The 15,983-nt window shown below is 44.5% G+C and overlaps 1 long non-coding RNA gene across 1 annotated transcript; it reads left to right on the plus strand.

Annotated features, from left to right (window-relative positions):
* The first annotated feature begins 638 nt into the window (after positions 1-638).
* Positions 639-15,504, plus strand: LOC141277733 (uncharacterized). Its single transcript, XR_012329506.1, has 3 exons — positions 639-727; positions 3,812-3,893; positions 15,416-15,504. It is a non-coding gene; the product is annotated as an uncharacterized lncRNA (long non-coding RNA).
* Positions 15,505-15,983: the final 479 nt, after the last annotated feature.

Consider the following 15,983-nt stretch of genomic DNA (forward strand, 5'->3'; position numbering starts at 1 on the left):
ATGACCCAATTTCATTCCTTTGCATGCTTAGTAATATTCCATTTTATATATGTACCACAGCTTTATGCATTCGCCTGTCTGTGGGCATTTAGGTTGCTTCCATTACCTCGATATTGTAAATAGTGATGCAATGAACATTGCGGTGAATGACTCTTTTTGATTTATGGTTTTGTCTGGGTATATGTCCAGTACTGGGATTGCTGTATCATATGGTAATTCTATTGTTAGTTTCTTAAGAATTCCATATTGTTCTCCATAATGACTGTATCAATTTATATTCCCAACAATAGTGGAAGAGGGTTCCTTTTCTCCACACCCTTTCCAGCATTTTTGTTTGTAGATTTTCTATGATGCCTATTCTACCAGGTGTGAGGTGATACCTCATTGTTGAATCCATTTCGTTGAGACAAGGGGTAGCTCTTGTCCTATTACATATTTGGCTTATGGAAACGGTATCTCTGTGCTAATTTCAAACTCTGCTTTTATGCAGCACCCCAACTCACCTTCCCCCTTAAGCAGGCATAAGTTGGTTTTCTAAACTTGAGACCTGTTCTGTTTTGTATTCAGTTCATGGTGTAGCCAAGTTCACATTCCGTGTATTAGTGATATCTTATGATGTTTCTTTTTCTGTGTGACTTATTTCACTTAGAATCATCATACCTGAATCCACTCATTGTGCTGCTAAGGGCCTGATGACATAGATTTCATTGCTGAGTGATATTGCTTTGTAAGTAAATTACACAACTTCTTATCCATTTTTCACTTTCTGCAATTGTTGAACTTGTACTGTAAACGAGGTTCTTGTAAACAGAGCCGTTCCAAACTTTGGGGTGGCTGTGTCTTTTTGATTTTAATTTCCCTAAGCTATAGGACCATAAGTGGAAGTGCCCTAGGCTCTGTTGCTTTGTTTTTTAGATGTTTCAGGAAACACCATACACTTCTCCCGAGTGTCTGTTGGCAATTTACATCCCGCCCATCAGCATAACAAGGCTCCCAGTTCTCCATGGCCTGTCCTGCCTTTCTGGATTTTACACTTTTTTCAGATGGCCCTTTTGACCGGGGGGAAGTGAGACTTCATTGTAGTGCAGATTTCCTTTGCAAGCTTGCTTGGTTGGCCAAAAAGGGCGTATGCGTTTTTTCCTGAATATATTCAGGAAAAAAACGCATACGCCCTTTTTGGCCAAGTGCATCATTGTGGACGTTCTGCCTCTTTTCCTATGCTTTCAATGCAATTCCAGTCTACCTCCTGAAATCGGTTTCCTGCAATTCTGCCCCCGCTTTCAAGTCCTCTTGGCAGCCTTACTTCAGTCTATTTTGGACGATAGCTGTCATTTATAACTCTGCAGGTTTTGTGAATTACAGTGCCCCTGAGCTCCTTTCTTCAACTCGCTTTCTTTTGAGCTGGCCGCAACACCGCAGGATGGCTTCAGGCCCTAATCTGGTTCCGGCACGGCACGCTGAGCCTTTGGTTAATTCCTCTTCCTGGTGGGAAATGAGAGTTAAATTTGCCCGTCCAGACACCTCCAGCTAGTCTCTCATTGGTTCTCGCTATTCCTGTTCATCTTCCGCAGAAATTGCAAACTGGGCCAAACAGGAGGTTAAAGGCGCTGACTCTCCAAGTGGGGAGAGTGTTAGTAAAGCGTCTGGAATGTTGCACCCGAGTACCAGGGGAGGAAAACTGAGACATATTTGAACACGTCTCCCGATCACATGGTTGATCATACTCTAGGGTTCCACATGCATGTTTTAGCTGAAGGAAGAATACCTTAAACCTGGAGAGTTGAGAACCCTGGAATGGGTACCATGCAATATGACTTCAAAGGGTCTTCATTTGCTCACCGAACCTCTCCAATCCTATCACTGCTGCGTTTATGCCCCTGTACACATGCTTGATTCTCTTTCGGAGACATAGCAATCCATAGGTTTTAAGATACTTACTAGTCAGGTACATTCTTAGGCGTTTAATATGCGGTGTTGAGTCCATTTCGTTGAGCAAGGAGTAGCTCTTGTCTATTCCATATTTGGCTTAAGGAACTTTATCTGTGCTCATTTCAATCTCTGGTTTTATGCAGCACCCCAACTCACCTTTCCCCTTAAGCAAGCATAAGTTGGTTTTCTAAATTTGAGACCCTGTTCTGTTCTGTAATTCAGTTCCTGTGTAGCCAAGTTTACATTCCGTGTATTACTGATATCTTATGATGTTTCTTTTTCTGTGTGACTTATTTCAGTTAGAATCATCGTACCTGAATCCACTCATTGTGCTGCTAAGGGCCTGATGACACAGATTTCATTGCTGAGTGATATTGCTTTGTAAGTAAATACCACAAGTTCTTTATCCATTTTTCACTTTCTGCTAATAGTTGAACTTGTACTGTAAACGAGGTTCTTGTAAACAGAGGCGTCCCAAACTTTGGGGTGGCTGTGTCTTTTTGATTTTAATTTCCCTAAGCTATAGGACCATAAGTGGAAGTGCCCTAGGCTCTGTTGCTTTGTTTTTTAGATGTTTCAGGAAACACCATACACTTCTCCCGAGTGTCTGTTGGCAATTTACATCCCGCCCATCAGCATAACAAGGCTCCCAGTTCTCCATGGCCTGTCCTGCCTTTCTGGATTTTACACTTTTTTCAGATGGCCCTTTTGACCGGGGGGAAGTGAGACTTCATTGTAGTGCAGATTTCCTTTGCAAGCTTGCTTGGTTGGCCAAAAAGGGCGTATGCGTTTTTTCCTGAATATATTCAGGAAAAAACGCATACGCCCTTTTTGGCCAAGTGCATCATTGTGGACGTTCTGCCTCTTTTCCTATGCTTTCAATGCAATTCCAGTCTACCTCCTGAAATCGGTTTCCTGCAATTCTGCCCCGCTTTCAAGTCCTCTTGGCAGCCTTACTTCAGTCTATTTTTGGACGATAGCTGTCATTTATAACTCTGCAGGTTTGTGAATTACAGTGCCCCTGAGCTCCTTTCTTCAACTCGCTTTCTTTTGAGCTGGCCGCAACACCGCAGGATGGCTTCAGGCCCTAATCTGGTTCCGGCACGGCACGCTGAGCCTTTGGTTAATTCCTCTTCCTGGTGGGAAATGAGAGTTAAATTTGCCCGTCCAGACACCTCCAGCTAGTCTCTCATTGGTTCTCGCTATTCCTGTTCATCTTCCGCAGAAATTGCAAACTGGGCCAAACAGGAGGTTAAAGGCGCTGACTCTCCAAGTGGGGAGAGTGTTAGTAAAGCGTCTGGAATGTTGCACCCGAGTACCAGGGGAGGAAAACTGAGACATATTTGAACACGTCTCCCGTTCACATGGTTGATCATACTCTGGGTTCCACATGCATGTTTTAGCTGAAGGAAGAATACCTTAAACCTGGAGTAGTTGAGACCCGTGGAATGGGTACCATGCAATATGACTTCAAAGGGTCTTCATTTGCTCACCGAACCTCTCCAATCCTATCACTGCTGCGTTTATGCCCCTGTACACATGCTTGATTCTCTTTCGGAGACATAGCAATCCATAGGTTTTAAGATACTTACTAGTCAGGTACATTCTTAGGCGTTTAATATGGGGTGTTGAGTCCATTTCGTTGAGCAAGGAGTAGCTCTTGTCTATTCCATATTTGGCTTAAGGAACTTTATCTGTGCTCATTTCAATCTCTGGTTTTATGCAGCACCCCAACTCACCTTTACCCTTAAGCAAGAATAAGTTGGTTTTCTAAATTTGAGACCCTGTTCTGTTCTGTAATTCAGTTCCTGTGTAGCCAAGTTTACATTCCGTGTATTACTGATATCTTATGATGTTTCTTTTTCTGTGTGACTTATTTCAGTTAGAATCATCATACCTGAATCCACTCATTGTGCTGCTAAGGGCCTGATGACATAGATTTCATTGCTGAGTGATATTGCTTTGTAAGTAAATACCACAACTTCTTTATCCATTTTTCACTTTCTGCGATGTTGAACTTGTACTGTAAACGAGGTTCTTGTAAACAGAGGCGTCCCAAACTTTGGGGTGGCTGTGTCTTTTTGATTTTAATTTCCCTAAGCTATAGGACCATAAGTGGAAGTGCCCTAGGCTCTGTTGCTTTGTTTTTTAGATGTTTCAGGAAACACCATACACTTCTCCCGAGTGTCTGTTGGCAATTTACATCCCGCCCATCAGCATAACAAGGCTCCCAGTTCTCCATGGCCTGTCCTGCCTTTCTGGATTTTACACTTTTTTCAGATGGCCCTTTTGACCGGGGGGAAGTGAGACTTCATTGTAGTGCAGATTTCCTTTGCAAGCTTGCTTGGTTGGCCAAAAAGGGCGTATGCGTTTTTTCCTGAATATATTCAGGAAAAAACGCATACGCCCTTTTTGGCCAAGTGCATCATTGTCGACGTTCTGACTCTCTTCATATGTTTTCAATGCAATTCCAGTCTACCTCCTGAAATCGGTTTCCTGCAATTCTGCCTTGCTTTCAATGCCTCTTCATAGCCTTACCTCAATATATTTTTGAAAATAGTTGGCCTTTATAACTCTGCATGTTTTTGAATTGCAGTGGCCCTTAGCTCCATTTTTTAGCTCTTATTTTTGTGGTCTTGCCCCATAACCACAGGATTCCTTGAAGCCCTATTTTTCTTCTGGGGCACCTTGCTGTGCCTTTGGTTAATTCTTCTTACTGATGTGATATTAGAGTGACATGTGCCCATTGAAACCGCTACAGCTAGTTTCTCACTGGTTCCCCCTATTCCCATTCATCCTCTGCACTAACTGCAGACTGTGCGATACCAGAACTTAAAGGCATTGACTCCATGTGGGGATGTTGTTAGTAAAGCGGCTGGAATGTCGATCCGGAGCCCCAGGAGAGGAAAAATGAGGTGCGTTTTAGAAACCTTTCCCGATCATATGGTATACCAGTCGCTGGGTTTCCCAAGCATGGTTTAGCTGTAGGAAGATTCCCTTCAACCTGGAGTGTTGGGACCCTTGGACTGAGTAGCATGAAGTATTGCATTAAACTTTCGGCAGTTGCTCACCAAAGCTCACCAATCCTGTCAGCCCCAAGTGTCCAGCCTTATGTCTTATCCAGCTGTGGGTTTATATGTGGTCAATCCAGGTTGCATCACAGCCCCTGAGCGAATTTTGTAAGAATTTTTCTCTCTTTCATTGTTTCAGCGTTTTGTTTTTAAAATTTATTTCTATAATGGGGTTTAGCTCCTTTTCACTGCTGTGTTTGTGCCGCTCTGCACACACTTGATTCCCTTATGGAGATATATCAATACATGGGTTTTAAGATTCTTATTCCTCAGATATATTTCTCTGCGGTGTATAGGGTGTGTTGAGGCCTGTTCATTGAGCAAGGTGTAGATCTTGTCTAATACCTATTTGGTTTATTGAACGGTATCTGTGCTAATTTCAAACTCTGGTTTTATGCATCACCCCACCTCTCCTTTCCCTTAAGCTGACATAAGTGTGTTTTCTAAATGTGAGACACTGTTCTGTTCTGTAATTCATTTCTTGTGCAGCCATATTTACCCTCCCTCTATAAGTGATATCTTATGATATGTTTCTTTTTCTGTTTGACTTATTTCAAGTAGTATTATCGGACCTAAATCCACTCTTTATCCTTCTACTAGCCTTATTACATTGATTTCATGGTGAAGAGATATTCCATTGTACATAAGTACCACATCTTCTTTATCCATTGTTCTCTTTCCTGGGATATTTAAGGTGTACTGAAGTTGAGGTTCTTGTAAACAGAGTAGCCCTAAACTGTGGTGTGCTTGTGTCTTGTTGATTTTTAGACTTCCCTAGATATACTCCCATGATTGGAAGTGTCCTATGCTCTGTGCTCTGTTTTTTAGATGATTTAGGAACCACCATACACTTCTCCAGAGTGGCTCTCGGCAGTTCACACACTGCCCATCAGCGTATAAAGGCTCCCTGTTCTCCATGGCCTGTCCTGCATTTCTGGTTTTTACAATTTTTTAGGATGGCCCTTTTGACCGGTGGGAAGTGAGACTTCTTTGTTGTGCACATTTGCATTGCTTGCTTGCTTCGTTGCCCATAAAGTGCGTATGCGTTTTTTCCTGGATATAATCAGGAAAAAACGCATACGCCCTTTTGGGCCAACTGCATCATTGTCGAAATTCTGCCGCTTTTCATGTGCGTTAAAGACGAGTCCAATCTATCTCTTGAAATCTGTTTCTTGCAATTCTGTCTTGCATTCAGATCCTCTTCTTTGCCTTACCTCAACATATTTTTGGACGTTAGTTTTCATTTATAACTCTGCAGGTTTGTGAATTGCAGTGACCCTGAGCTCCATTTTTTAAGTTGCTCTTTTGTGAGCTGGCCTCAAACCCGCAGGATTGCTTCAGGCCCTATTTTGGCTCCGGCGAGGCAGGCTGAGCCTTTCTTTAATTCTTATTCTTAATGGGAAATTAGAGTGATATGTGCCCGTCCAAACCCCTACAACTCTTCTCTCATTGGTTCCCCCTCTTCCCGTTCATCCTCCTCACAATTTGCAAAATGTGTGAAACAGAAGTTTAAATGTGCTGATTCTCCAAGTGGGGAGATTCTAAGTAGCGTGGCTGGAATGGTGAACAGGAGCACCAGGAGAGGATAAATGAGGTGCATTTTAGACACATCTCCCGATCACATGGTGTACAGTCCTCTGGGTTTTCCATGCATGTTTTAGCTGTAGGAAGATCCCTTGAACCTGCAGATTTGGGACCCATTGAATGGGTACCAGGTAGTATTACTTTAAAGGGTGTGCATTTCCTCACCCAACCTCACATTTCTCTTAGCGCAAACAGTTTCCAGCCTTATGTCTCATCCTGCTGTGGGTCTAGATGTGTTCAATCCATGTTGCATCACCGTCCCTGAGGAAAAGTTGTAAGAGGTTTTCTCTGTCTCTCTGTCGTTTATTTTTTTCAATTTATTACTATATTGGTTACAGCTGATTTTCAAAGCTCTGTTTCTTGCTGCAGTACATCCACTTGATTCACGTACAGAGAGACATCAATAAATTCTTTTTCAGATTCTTACCAGTCGTATATATTCTTTTCCGGTGACTTGAGTGTGCTGAGTGCAGTTCTTTTAGCTACCGTGTAGGCCTTGTTGATTATCAGTTTGGTATTTGGAATGGTATCTTTGCTAATTTCAACCTCCTGGATGATGCCTCACCCCTCCCCACCTTTCCCGTTTAGCAGCCTTATGCGTGTTTTCTACATATTTGACTATGTTTTTGTTTTGTAATTTATTTCATGTGTAGCCATTTTGGATTCCACCTTTAAGTGATATCTTATGATATGTGTCTTTTTCTTTTTGAATTCTGTCACTTAGAATGATCATACGTAACTCCTCCGGAGTTGTTACAAACTGGCCATATTTCATTGATTTCCAGGCTGAATAATATTCCACTCTACCTAAGTACCACATCTCTATCCATTTTTTCCCTCCAGAGACATTTAAGTTATATCCTAGTCGAGGATCTTTTAAACAGAGAGGGGGTAAACATTGGGGTGCCTGTGTCCTCTCGATTTTTGTTTTTCCCAAGATATACGCCCATGAGTGCAAGTGCCCTATGCTCTGTAGCTCATTTTTTAGATGCTTTAGTAAACACAATACACTTCTCCAGAATGGCCGTTGGCAATATACATTTCCACTATAAGGTCTCACAGGGCTCCCTCTTCTCGTTGCCCTGTCCTGCATTTCTGTTGTTTACGCTTTTATGAGGATGGCTCTTCTGACTGATGCGAAGTGATATCTTTTGTAGTATTGACTTCCAGTGCCCACCTGTTTGGTTGGCTAAAAAAGTGTATGCCCTTTTCTTGAATATATACAGAAAAGAACGCATACACCCTTTTTGGCCAACTGCAATGTTGGCAATGTTTCAGCTTCCTTTTCTTGTGCTTAATGGCGAGTCCTTTTCTACCTCCTCAGAATCCCTTTCCTGCCATTCTCCCTTGCTTACAAGTCCTTTTCTCTGACTTTCCTCAAGACATTTTTCAGTGATGGATATTTTCAACTCTGCAGTTTTGTGAATTTTACTGCCCCTGAGTTCCATTGTTCAACTCGTGTTTATGGGAACTGGCCACAAAGCAGCGGGTTTTTCCTCAAGCCCTATACTGTTTCCATGGGCAACCCTACCCTTTGGTCAATTCGTCTTCCTGATTGGAAATTAGAGTGACATGTGCCTGTCTGAACACCTAGGACTTTTCTCTCATTGTTCCTCATCCTTCCGCTTCATCCTCTGGACAAATTCCAAACTGTACGCAACAGGATGTTGACAGTGCTGACATCTCCAAGTGGGGGAGACTGTTAGTAAAGACGCTGGAGGGTGGACCCCGAGCACCAGGAGATGAGGAGATGAGATGCCTTTTCCAAACTCTTCCCGATCAGACGGTATACCATCCTCTGGGTGTGACAGACATGTTTTAGCAGTAGGAAGAGTCCCATTCATGTAAGGAGAACACCAGGGCTTTTCAAATCAGTGTCTCCCACGAACCCAAACTTGGGGAAGTTTTTAAGCTACGGCTACACATATGTTCATTAAGGGCCTTGGGAAGTATGGCAGAGTCCAAACTTTAGATGATTGAAGTCTTCAGGGTCAGAAGCACTCACCACCAGCTTCCCTTAGGCTACACTTTAACTGTCATTGATAGATGATGTCAATAAAAATATCTACGTCTTTTTCAGATTATTTCCCCTTATAGGTTATTGCAAAATGTTGAGTGTAGTTCCCTGTGCTATACAGTAGTTCCTTGTTGATGATCTATTTTATACATAGCAGTGTGTATGTGTTCATTCCAAACTGTTAATTTATCCCTCCTCCCACCTTTCCCCTTTGGTAATAATAAATTATAAGATTTTATACTTCTCAGAAATGTGGGAGCTGAAAGAGAGGTATCATTTTCAATGGAAAAGCATTTAAACAAGATTGAAGGTTTAACCAAGATTATTAGCTGTACATCCTTGGAAAGAAATCACTTCGTTTCTCTAATATTGACCTGACAAATAAGACAAACCTTTCACTGAACTTGCTTATAAAAAGTGATGGAAATATCAAATGGAAGTGTTAAAAACATCTTATTTTACCCGAGCCTTATACACTGTTCTATGTTAACTACAGTTTGGCTCACACCTCTGTTCATTGAGGTTACAATAGTCTCAATTTCTGTTACTGATCCTCCAGAGTGGACCCCAACAAGTGTCCCCCTGCCCAGTGTCATTGGGGCCAACAGATCGAGACTGAGTTTGGTTCACAAGCAAAGGAAACTTTATATTTTGATCAGAGAATGGAGAGGTGAGAGCATGCACTACCCCGTGGGCTGTGGGCTGGGCTGCTGTGTAGAGATCCTGTCAGAGTCAGTGGGAGGGAGGGAGGCGGCGGAGCTCTCGAGGGCCGGGTTGGCTGTAGCTCAGGCTCTATATCGTGGAGTCTGCACTGGGCCCCAGGAGCTGAGGTGTCGACCCAGCCATTCTGCACTAGGAAATCTGGTCTGAAGTGCCGGGTGTGGAACCTCTGCATGCGGGACCCTAGGAGCACGTGAAATTAGACAAAGCACAAAGGATAAAAAAGGTTAGACTTGACTTTATTGCCCAGATTCTATTTTTATCTCCCAGGGATTTTTAATGGGCTTTGCTGGGGACAAACCCCTCCTCTGCCTTTTGTCCCGTTCCTCATTCTTGGAGTGCTGAGGGTGCAGGCCCTTCTTCTGTAACTGCTGAGTGCTGAGTTGGGAGCCCTCATACCCTGGGGCGAGGGTCAGAGCTTCTCCCCAGCAGCCTCCCGGTGACGTTGATTGTCCCCAGGACCCCTGCCTCCCTGCTCGTCCACCTGAGCACCAGCATTGGAAGTGTTATAGATTCTAATGACCTTTAAGGGTCCAGGAAGAGATGTGCAGAGACGCTGTGGGGGCCGGTTTCACCCCGCCCCACATTTGTTCGGCCACCTTAGGCTGACCGTCTCTGCCAGCCTAGATGCTCTGACCAGTAGTCTGCGCTTTCTTCATTAGGCCCCTGAATTAACGTACAAACAGCACCAGGTGTCAGAGCCCTGCCCGCTCAACTCCCAGACAGTCCAGGGTCAGTGGTGACCAAGGACCATGATGGCTACTGAGTCAACAGCCTTTTGAAGTAAACAGGAGTCCAGCCGGTCTTATTGGCCACCATCATCACGGTGTCTGTAGGCTTTTTCTATGGTGACAGTGTGGTATACTGTTTCCCCCGCCAAGATTATTAGCTCCCCTCTGTGTGCAGTAAGTCCTGCAAGCAGTAGTCTACTCTTTTGGGACACACTCTTGTTGTTTTATGAGAGAAACTCCAGGTCAAGTGATGTTCACACGAGTCGTCATGGTGCCCTGTTGCCCCCGGTTATCTCTCTGGATGTTGGAGTTGGAGGGCCTCCTCACTCGAGGTCGGTGTGCCCACGGAGCGAACCCTGCAACTTCAGGGCATGGTTGGTGGTTAGGATCACCACGGGGGGTCCTTTTCCCTTAGGAGGGAGGTGGCCTTTTGGGCTGCTGATTTCCAGGTTTTTAGATACCGCCAAGTATCTTGGCCAGATGTGGCAGTGGGCCAAGCCCCTTAGGTGACCGTAGTTTATCCTACCTGGATGGCATTCTTGCATTGTTCCATTTCAAGTGGTCCCAGTTTTTGCACTAATTCTCCAATGGCGATTCACTTTCACACGGAATGTAAAGGTCAAAGGGTTTAGCTAAATTAGGGAGTTCCAGGGCAAGGGTCTGAATTGACTGCTCTTTCCATTCTTGAAAGGCACTTCTGGATTCTATTCAAAAGGATCATCATCTTTTCCTTTCAGTGTTTCATATAGAGGCCCCAGTATAGACTGTAGTTAGGGATCCAGAAGCAGCAAACCCTGCCTCCCCAGGAACCCCTAAGCTGTCTTCATAGTTTTAGAAAGGGGTAAGCTGAAAATGGTTTCTTCCCTTTCCTGGGATGGCTTCTCTGACCTTCTGTGAGAATGAAGCCCAGGCAGGTCACCGCAGTCTGTGATATTTGAGCTTTTTCTTGGACAACTTCTATCCTTTATTGGCTTGGTAGTTCAGAGGCCTCCTTAGTAGGGCTGGTGATCAGAATGTCGTCTGCATATTGAAGGAGGGTTCCTTTTCCAGAGGTAGAACTTTTAGGTCTTTAGCTAAGCTTTCCCCAAAGATGGTGTGGGAATTTTTGCACCCTTGGGGCCAGACGGCCCGGAAGTATTGTTTTAGTTGTATGTTGAGTCCTGCCACTCACAAGCCAAAATTTCTTGTGACTCTGGGACTAATGGAATACAAAAGAAGGCATCATTGAAGACTAATACAGAATACCATGTCCTGGTGGTTGGTAGAAATGACCAGCAGGGTGTAGGAATTAGGAGCAACTGGAGGTATATCCTCGGTGGCTTCACTGACTGTCCTGACATCCTTTACCAGGTCCCCAGCAGCCCATGGGGCTCTCGTGGTCAGACCAATCCCAGAATATGGAGCTCACCTGGGCAGGTACCCCACCCCCACCCCAGCCCACGGGGCTCTCGTGGTCAGGCCCCTCCCAGGATACAGAGCTACCCTTGCAGGTACCGTGGCAGGGCTGGGCACACAGGAACCGTGCACATAGCCCTCATTGCAGAGCACCCCCAGCTCACCTGTCGCTCAGAGCTGACACAGAGCACCTCAGAGCAGGACTTGAACTAACAAACAGCAGCTGCGACAGGTCTGTGACCCTGGGCATCACTCCGTGAGGCCTCCCTCCACCTGGTCTTCCAGAGACTTCCACTGCACCCGGGGCACCAGGCCTCTGTCTCCAACCACCACCCACCCCTCCTCTCCCTGACTCCTGGGTTCCTCTCATTAGGAGAGGGTTTTCTTGAAGTTGTCTCCCACTCATGGGCCAGATAAAATGATTAGAAAACAAGCCAAAGCTGCAGCCCCTTGTCTATCCTGACTCTCAGGAGCCCACACCTGTTCCTTGGACCTGGCCGGTTCAGCAAGTTCCATTTTCTGCAACTGTGAGCCCCTGAGGGGTGATGATTGGCTGACCTGGGCAGCCTTACCGTGCCGGCCAGCCCTCCCCAGGTGTGCCTGGGTTGAGATCAATATAAATACCACTCCAGGCAGCAAGAGCCCCTGCAGCCGTGCCTGACGCCATTTTCTCTGCCCTGTCAGCAGTCTCGGGGCTGGGCTGGTGGGAGGGAGTGAGAGGCCACGGCTTTGTGGGTGGCCCAGTGTGAGTGGGGCTCTGCTGGACTTTCTGCAGCAGTTGCCAGGCTGCCACCTGCTAAAGAAGAGGATGTGTCACCCATACCTGCTGCTGGAATTTCTCCCTGGGCAGAGGTGAGGAAGGAAAAAAGCAGTGGGGGCAGGGACAGGACGGGTATCTCAGGCAGGGAAATGGAAATCTTCCAGAAGAGCACCCAGGGCCAGGACCATCCTGGCTGGCCTGCAGGCACCAAGTCGGCCGGCATGCTGTCACTCGTGTGGCTCTATGGCCCTTCCTCTAGGCTTTCAAGTCCTTGTATATATTCAGGTGTTTTACCTGGGACGGGTGGGAATAGTTCAGCAGCAACTGGCCTGGGGCTCAGCTCACGTTTACTCACAGATGCCTCGGCACGGTGCCCCAGCTTTGCAATGAGGACGCTTGTTGCGTGGGGGCTGCTGGCTGAATGGGAGACGATTCCCCACCACTGACCAACTTCAGAATTGTTTACAACTGGAGCAAGTGCCCTGATACGGTTTTCCTCTGTGTAACTGGTGGGTTCTGTGTTTTTTTTCTCTTTTTCGTTTTTGGTTCAAGGTAGATTTTATTCCTCTTTTTTGTATTTACAGATATAAGCATGGAAATAATTTATTCATATAAATACATGTATGTGCAGGGAATAATTGTTTTTTCTGTTTTATTTTTTAAATTTTACTTCTTTTTAATTTTGAATTTTATTTTATATTTTTATACAGCAGGTTCTTATTGGTTATCTATTTTATACATATAAATGTATACATGCCAATCCCAGTCTCTCAACTCCTCCCACCACCACCCCCCCAACAGCTTTCCCCCCTTGTTGTCCATACGTTTGTTGTCTACATCTGTTGCTCTATTTATGCCTTGCAAAATGGTTAATCTGTACAGTTTTTCTAGGTTCCACATATATGCATGAATATACAAGATTTGTTTTTCTCTTTCTGACTTACTTCACTCTGTATGACAGTCTCTAGATCCATCGACGTCTCTACAAATGACCCATTTCATTCCTTTTCATGGCTTAGTAATATTCCATTTTATATATGTACCACAGCTTTATGCATTCGTCTGTCTGTGGGCATTTAGGTTGCTTCCATTACCTCGATATTGTAAATAGTGATGCAATGAACATTGCGGTGAATGACTCTTTTTGATTTATGGTTTTGTCTGGGTATATGTCCAGTACTGGGATTGCTGTATCATATGGTAATTCTATTGTTAGTTTCTTAAGAAATTCCATATTGTTCTCCATAATGACTGTATCAATTTATATTCCCAACAATAGTGGAAGAGGGTTCCTTTTCTCCACACCCTTTCCAGCATTTTTTGTTTGTAGATTTTCAATGATGCCTATTCTACCAGGTGTGAGGTGATACCTCATTGTTGAATCCATTTCGTTGAGCAAGGGGTAGCTCTTGTCTATTACATATTTGGCTTATGGAACGGTATCTGTGCTAATTTCAAACTCTGCTTTTATGCAGCACCCCAACTCACCTTCCCCCTTAAGCAGGCATAAGTTGGTTTTCTAAACTTGAGACCCTGTTCTGTTTGTAATTCAGTTCATGTGTAGCCAAGTTCACATTCCGTGTATTAGTGATACCTTATGATGTTTCTTTTTCTGTGTGACTTATTTCACTTAGAATCATCGTGCCTCAATGCACTCATTATGCTGGTACGGGCCTGGTGACATAGATTTCATTGCTGAGTGGTATTCTGTTGTACATAAGTACCGCAACTTCTTTATCCATTATTTGCTCTCTGGATATTTAACTTGTGCCGTAGAAGAGATTTCCTGTAAAAAGAGCCAGTCCCAAATTTTGGGGTTGCTGTGTCTTTTTGATTTTAATTTCCCTAAGCTATAGGACCATAAGTGGAAGTGCCCTAGGCTCTGTTGCTTTGTTTTTTAGATGTTTCAGGAAACACCATACAATTCTCCCGAGTGTCTGTTGGCAATTTACATCCCGCCCATCAGCATAACAAGGCTCCCAGTTCTCCATGGCCTGTCCTGCCTTTCTGGATTTTACACTTTTTTCAGATGGCCCTTTTGACCGGGGGGAAGTGAGACTTCATTGTAGTGCAGATTTCCTTTGCAAGCTTGCTTGGTTGGCCAAAAAGGGCGTATGCGTTTTTTCCTGAATATATTCAGGAAAAAACGCATAGGCCTTTTTGGCCAAGTGCATCATTGTGGACGTTCTGCCTCTTTTCCTATGCTTTCAATGCAATTCCAGTCTACCTCCTGAAATCGGTTACCTGCAATTCTGCCCCGCTTTCAAGTCCTCTTGGCAGCCTTACTTCAGTATATTTTTGGACGATAGCTGTCATTTATAACTCTGCAGGTTTGTGAATTACAGAGCCCCTGAGCTCCTTTCTTCAACTCGCTTTCTTGTGAGCTGGCCGCAACACCGCAGGATCGCTTCAGGCCCTAATCTGTTTCCCGTACAGCACGCTGAGCCTTTGGTTAATTCCTGTTCCTGGTGGGAAATGAGAGTTAAATTTGCCCGTCCAGACACCTCCAGCTAGTCTCTCATTGGTTCTCCCTATTCCTGTTCATCTTCCGCAGAAATTGCAAACTGGGCCAAACAGGAGGTTAAAGGCGCTGACTCTCCAAGTCGGGAGAGTGTTAGTAAGCGTCTGGAATGTTGCACCCGAGTACCAGGGGAGGAAAACTGAGACATATTTGAACACGTCTCCCGTTCACACGGTTGATCATACTCTGGGTTCCACATGCATGTTTTAGCTGAAGGAAGAATACCTTAAACCTGGAGAGTTGAGACCCGTGTAATGGGTACCATGCAATATGACTTCAAAGGGTCTTCATTTGCTCACCGAACCTCTCCAATCCTATCACTGCTGCGTTTATGCCCCTGTACACATGCTTGATTCTCTTTCGGAGACATAGCAATCCATAGGTTTTAAGATACTTACTAGTCAGGTACATTCTTAGGCGTTTAATATGGGGTGTTGAGTCCATTTCGTTGAGCAAGGAGTAGCTCTTGTCTATTCCATATTTGGCTTAAGGAACTTATCTGTGCTCATTTCAATCTCTGGTTTTATGCAGCACCCCAACTCACCTTTCCCCTTAAGCAAGCATAAGTTGGTTTTCTAAATTTGAGACCCTGTTCTGTTTTGGAATTCAGTTCCTGTGTAGCCAAGTTTACATTCAGTGTATTAGTGATATCTTTATGATGTTTCTTTTCTGTGTGACTTATTTCAGTTAGAATCATCATACCTGAATCCACTCATTGTGCTGCTAAGGGCCTGATGACATAGATTTCATTGCTGAGTGATACTGCATTGTACGTAAGTACCACAAGTTCTTTATCCATTTTTCACTTTCTGTGATATTGAACTTGTACTGTAAATGAGGTTCTTGTAAACAGAGGCGTCCCAAACTTTGGGGTGGCTGTGTCTTTTTTGATTTTAATTTCCCTAAGCTATAGGACCATAAGTGGAAGTGCCCTAGGCTCTGTTGCTTTGTTTTTTTAGATGTTTCAGGAAACACCATACACTTCTCCCAAGTGTCTGTTGGCAATTTACATCCCGCCCATCAGCATAACAAGGCTCCCAGTTCTCCATGGCCTGTCCTGCCTTTCTGGATTTACACTTTTTTCAGATGGCCCTTTGACCGGGGGGAAGTGAGACTTCATTGTAGTGCAGATTTCCTTTGCAAGCTTGCTTGGTTGGCCAAAAAGGGCGTATGCGTTTTTCCTGAATATATTCAGGAAAAAACGCATACGCCCTTTTTGGCCAAGTGCATCATTGTGGCCGTTCTGCCTCTTTTC

Source organism: Tursiops truncatus, unplaced genomic scaffold (genome assembly GCF_011762595.2).
Source record: "Tursiops truncatus isolate mTurTru1 unplaced genomic scaffold, mTurTru1.mat.Y mat_scaffold_237_arrow_ctg1, whole genome shotgun sequence".
NCBI lineage: Eukaryota > Metazoa > Chordata > Mammalia > Artiodactyla > Delphinidae > Tursiops > Tursiops truncatus.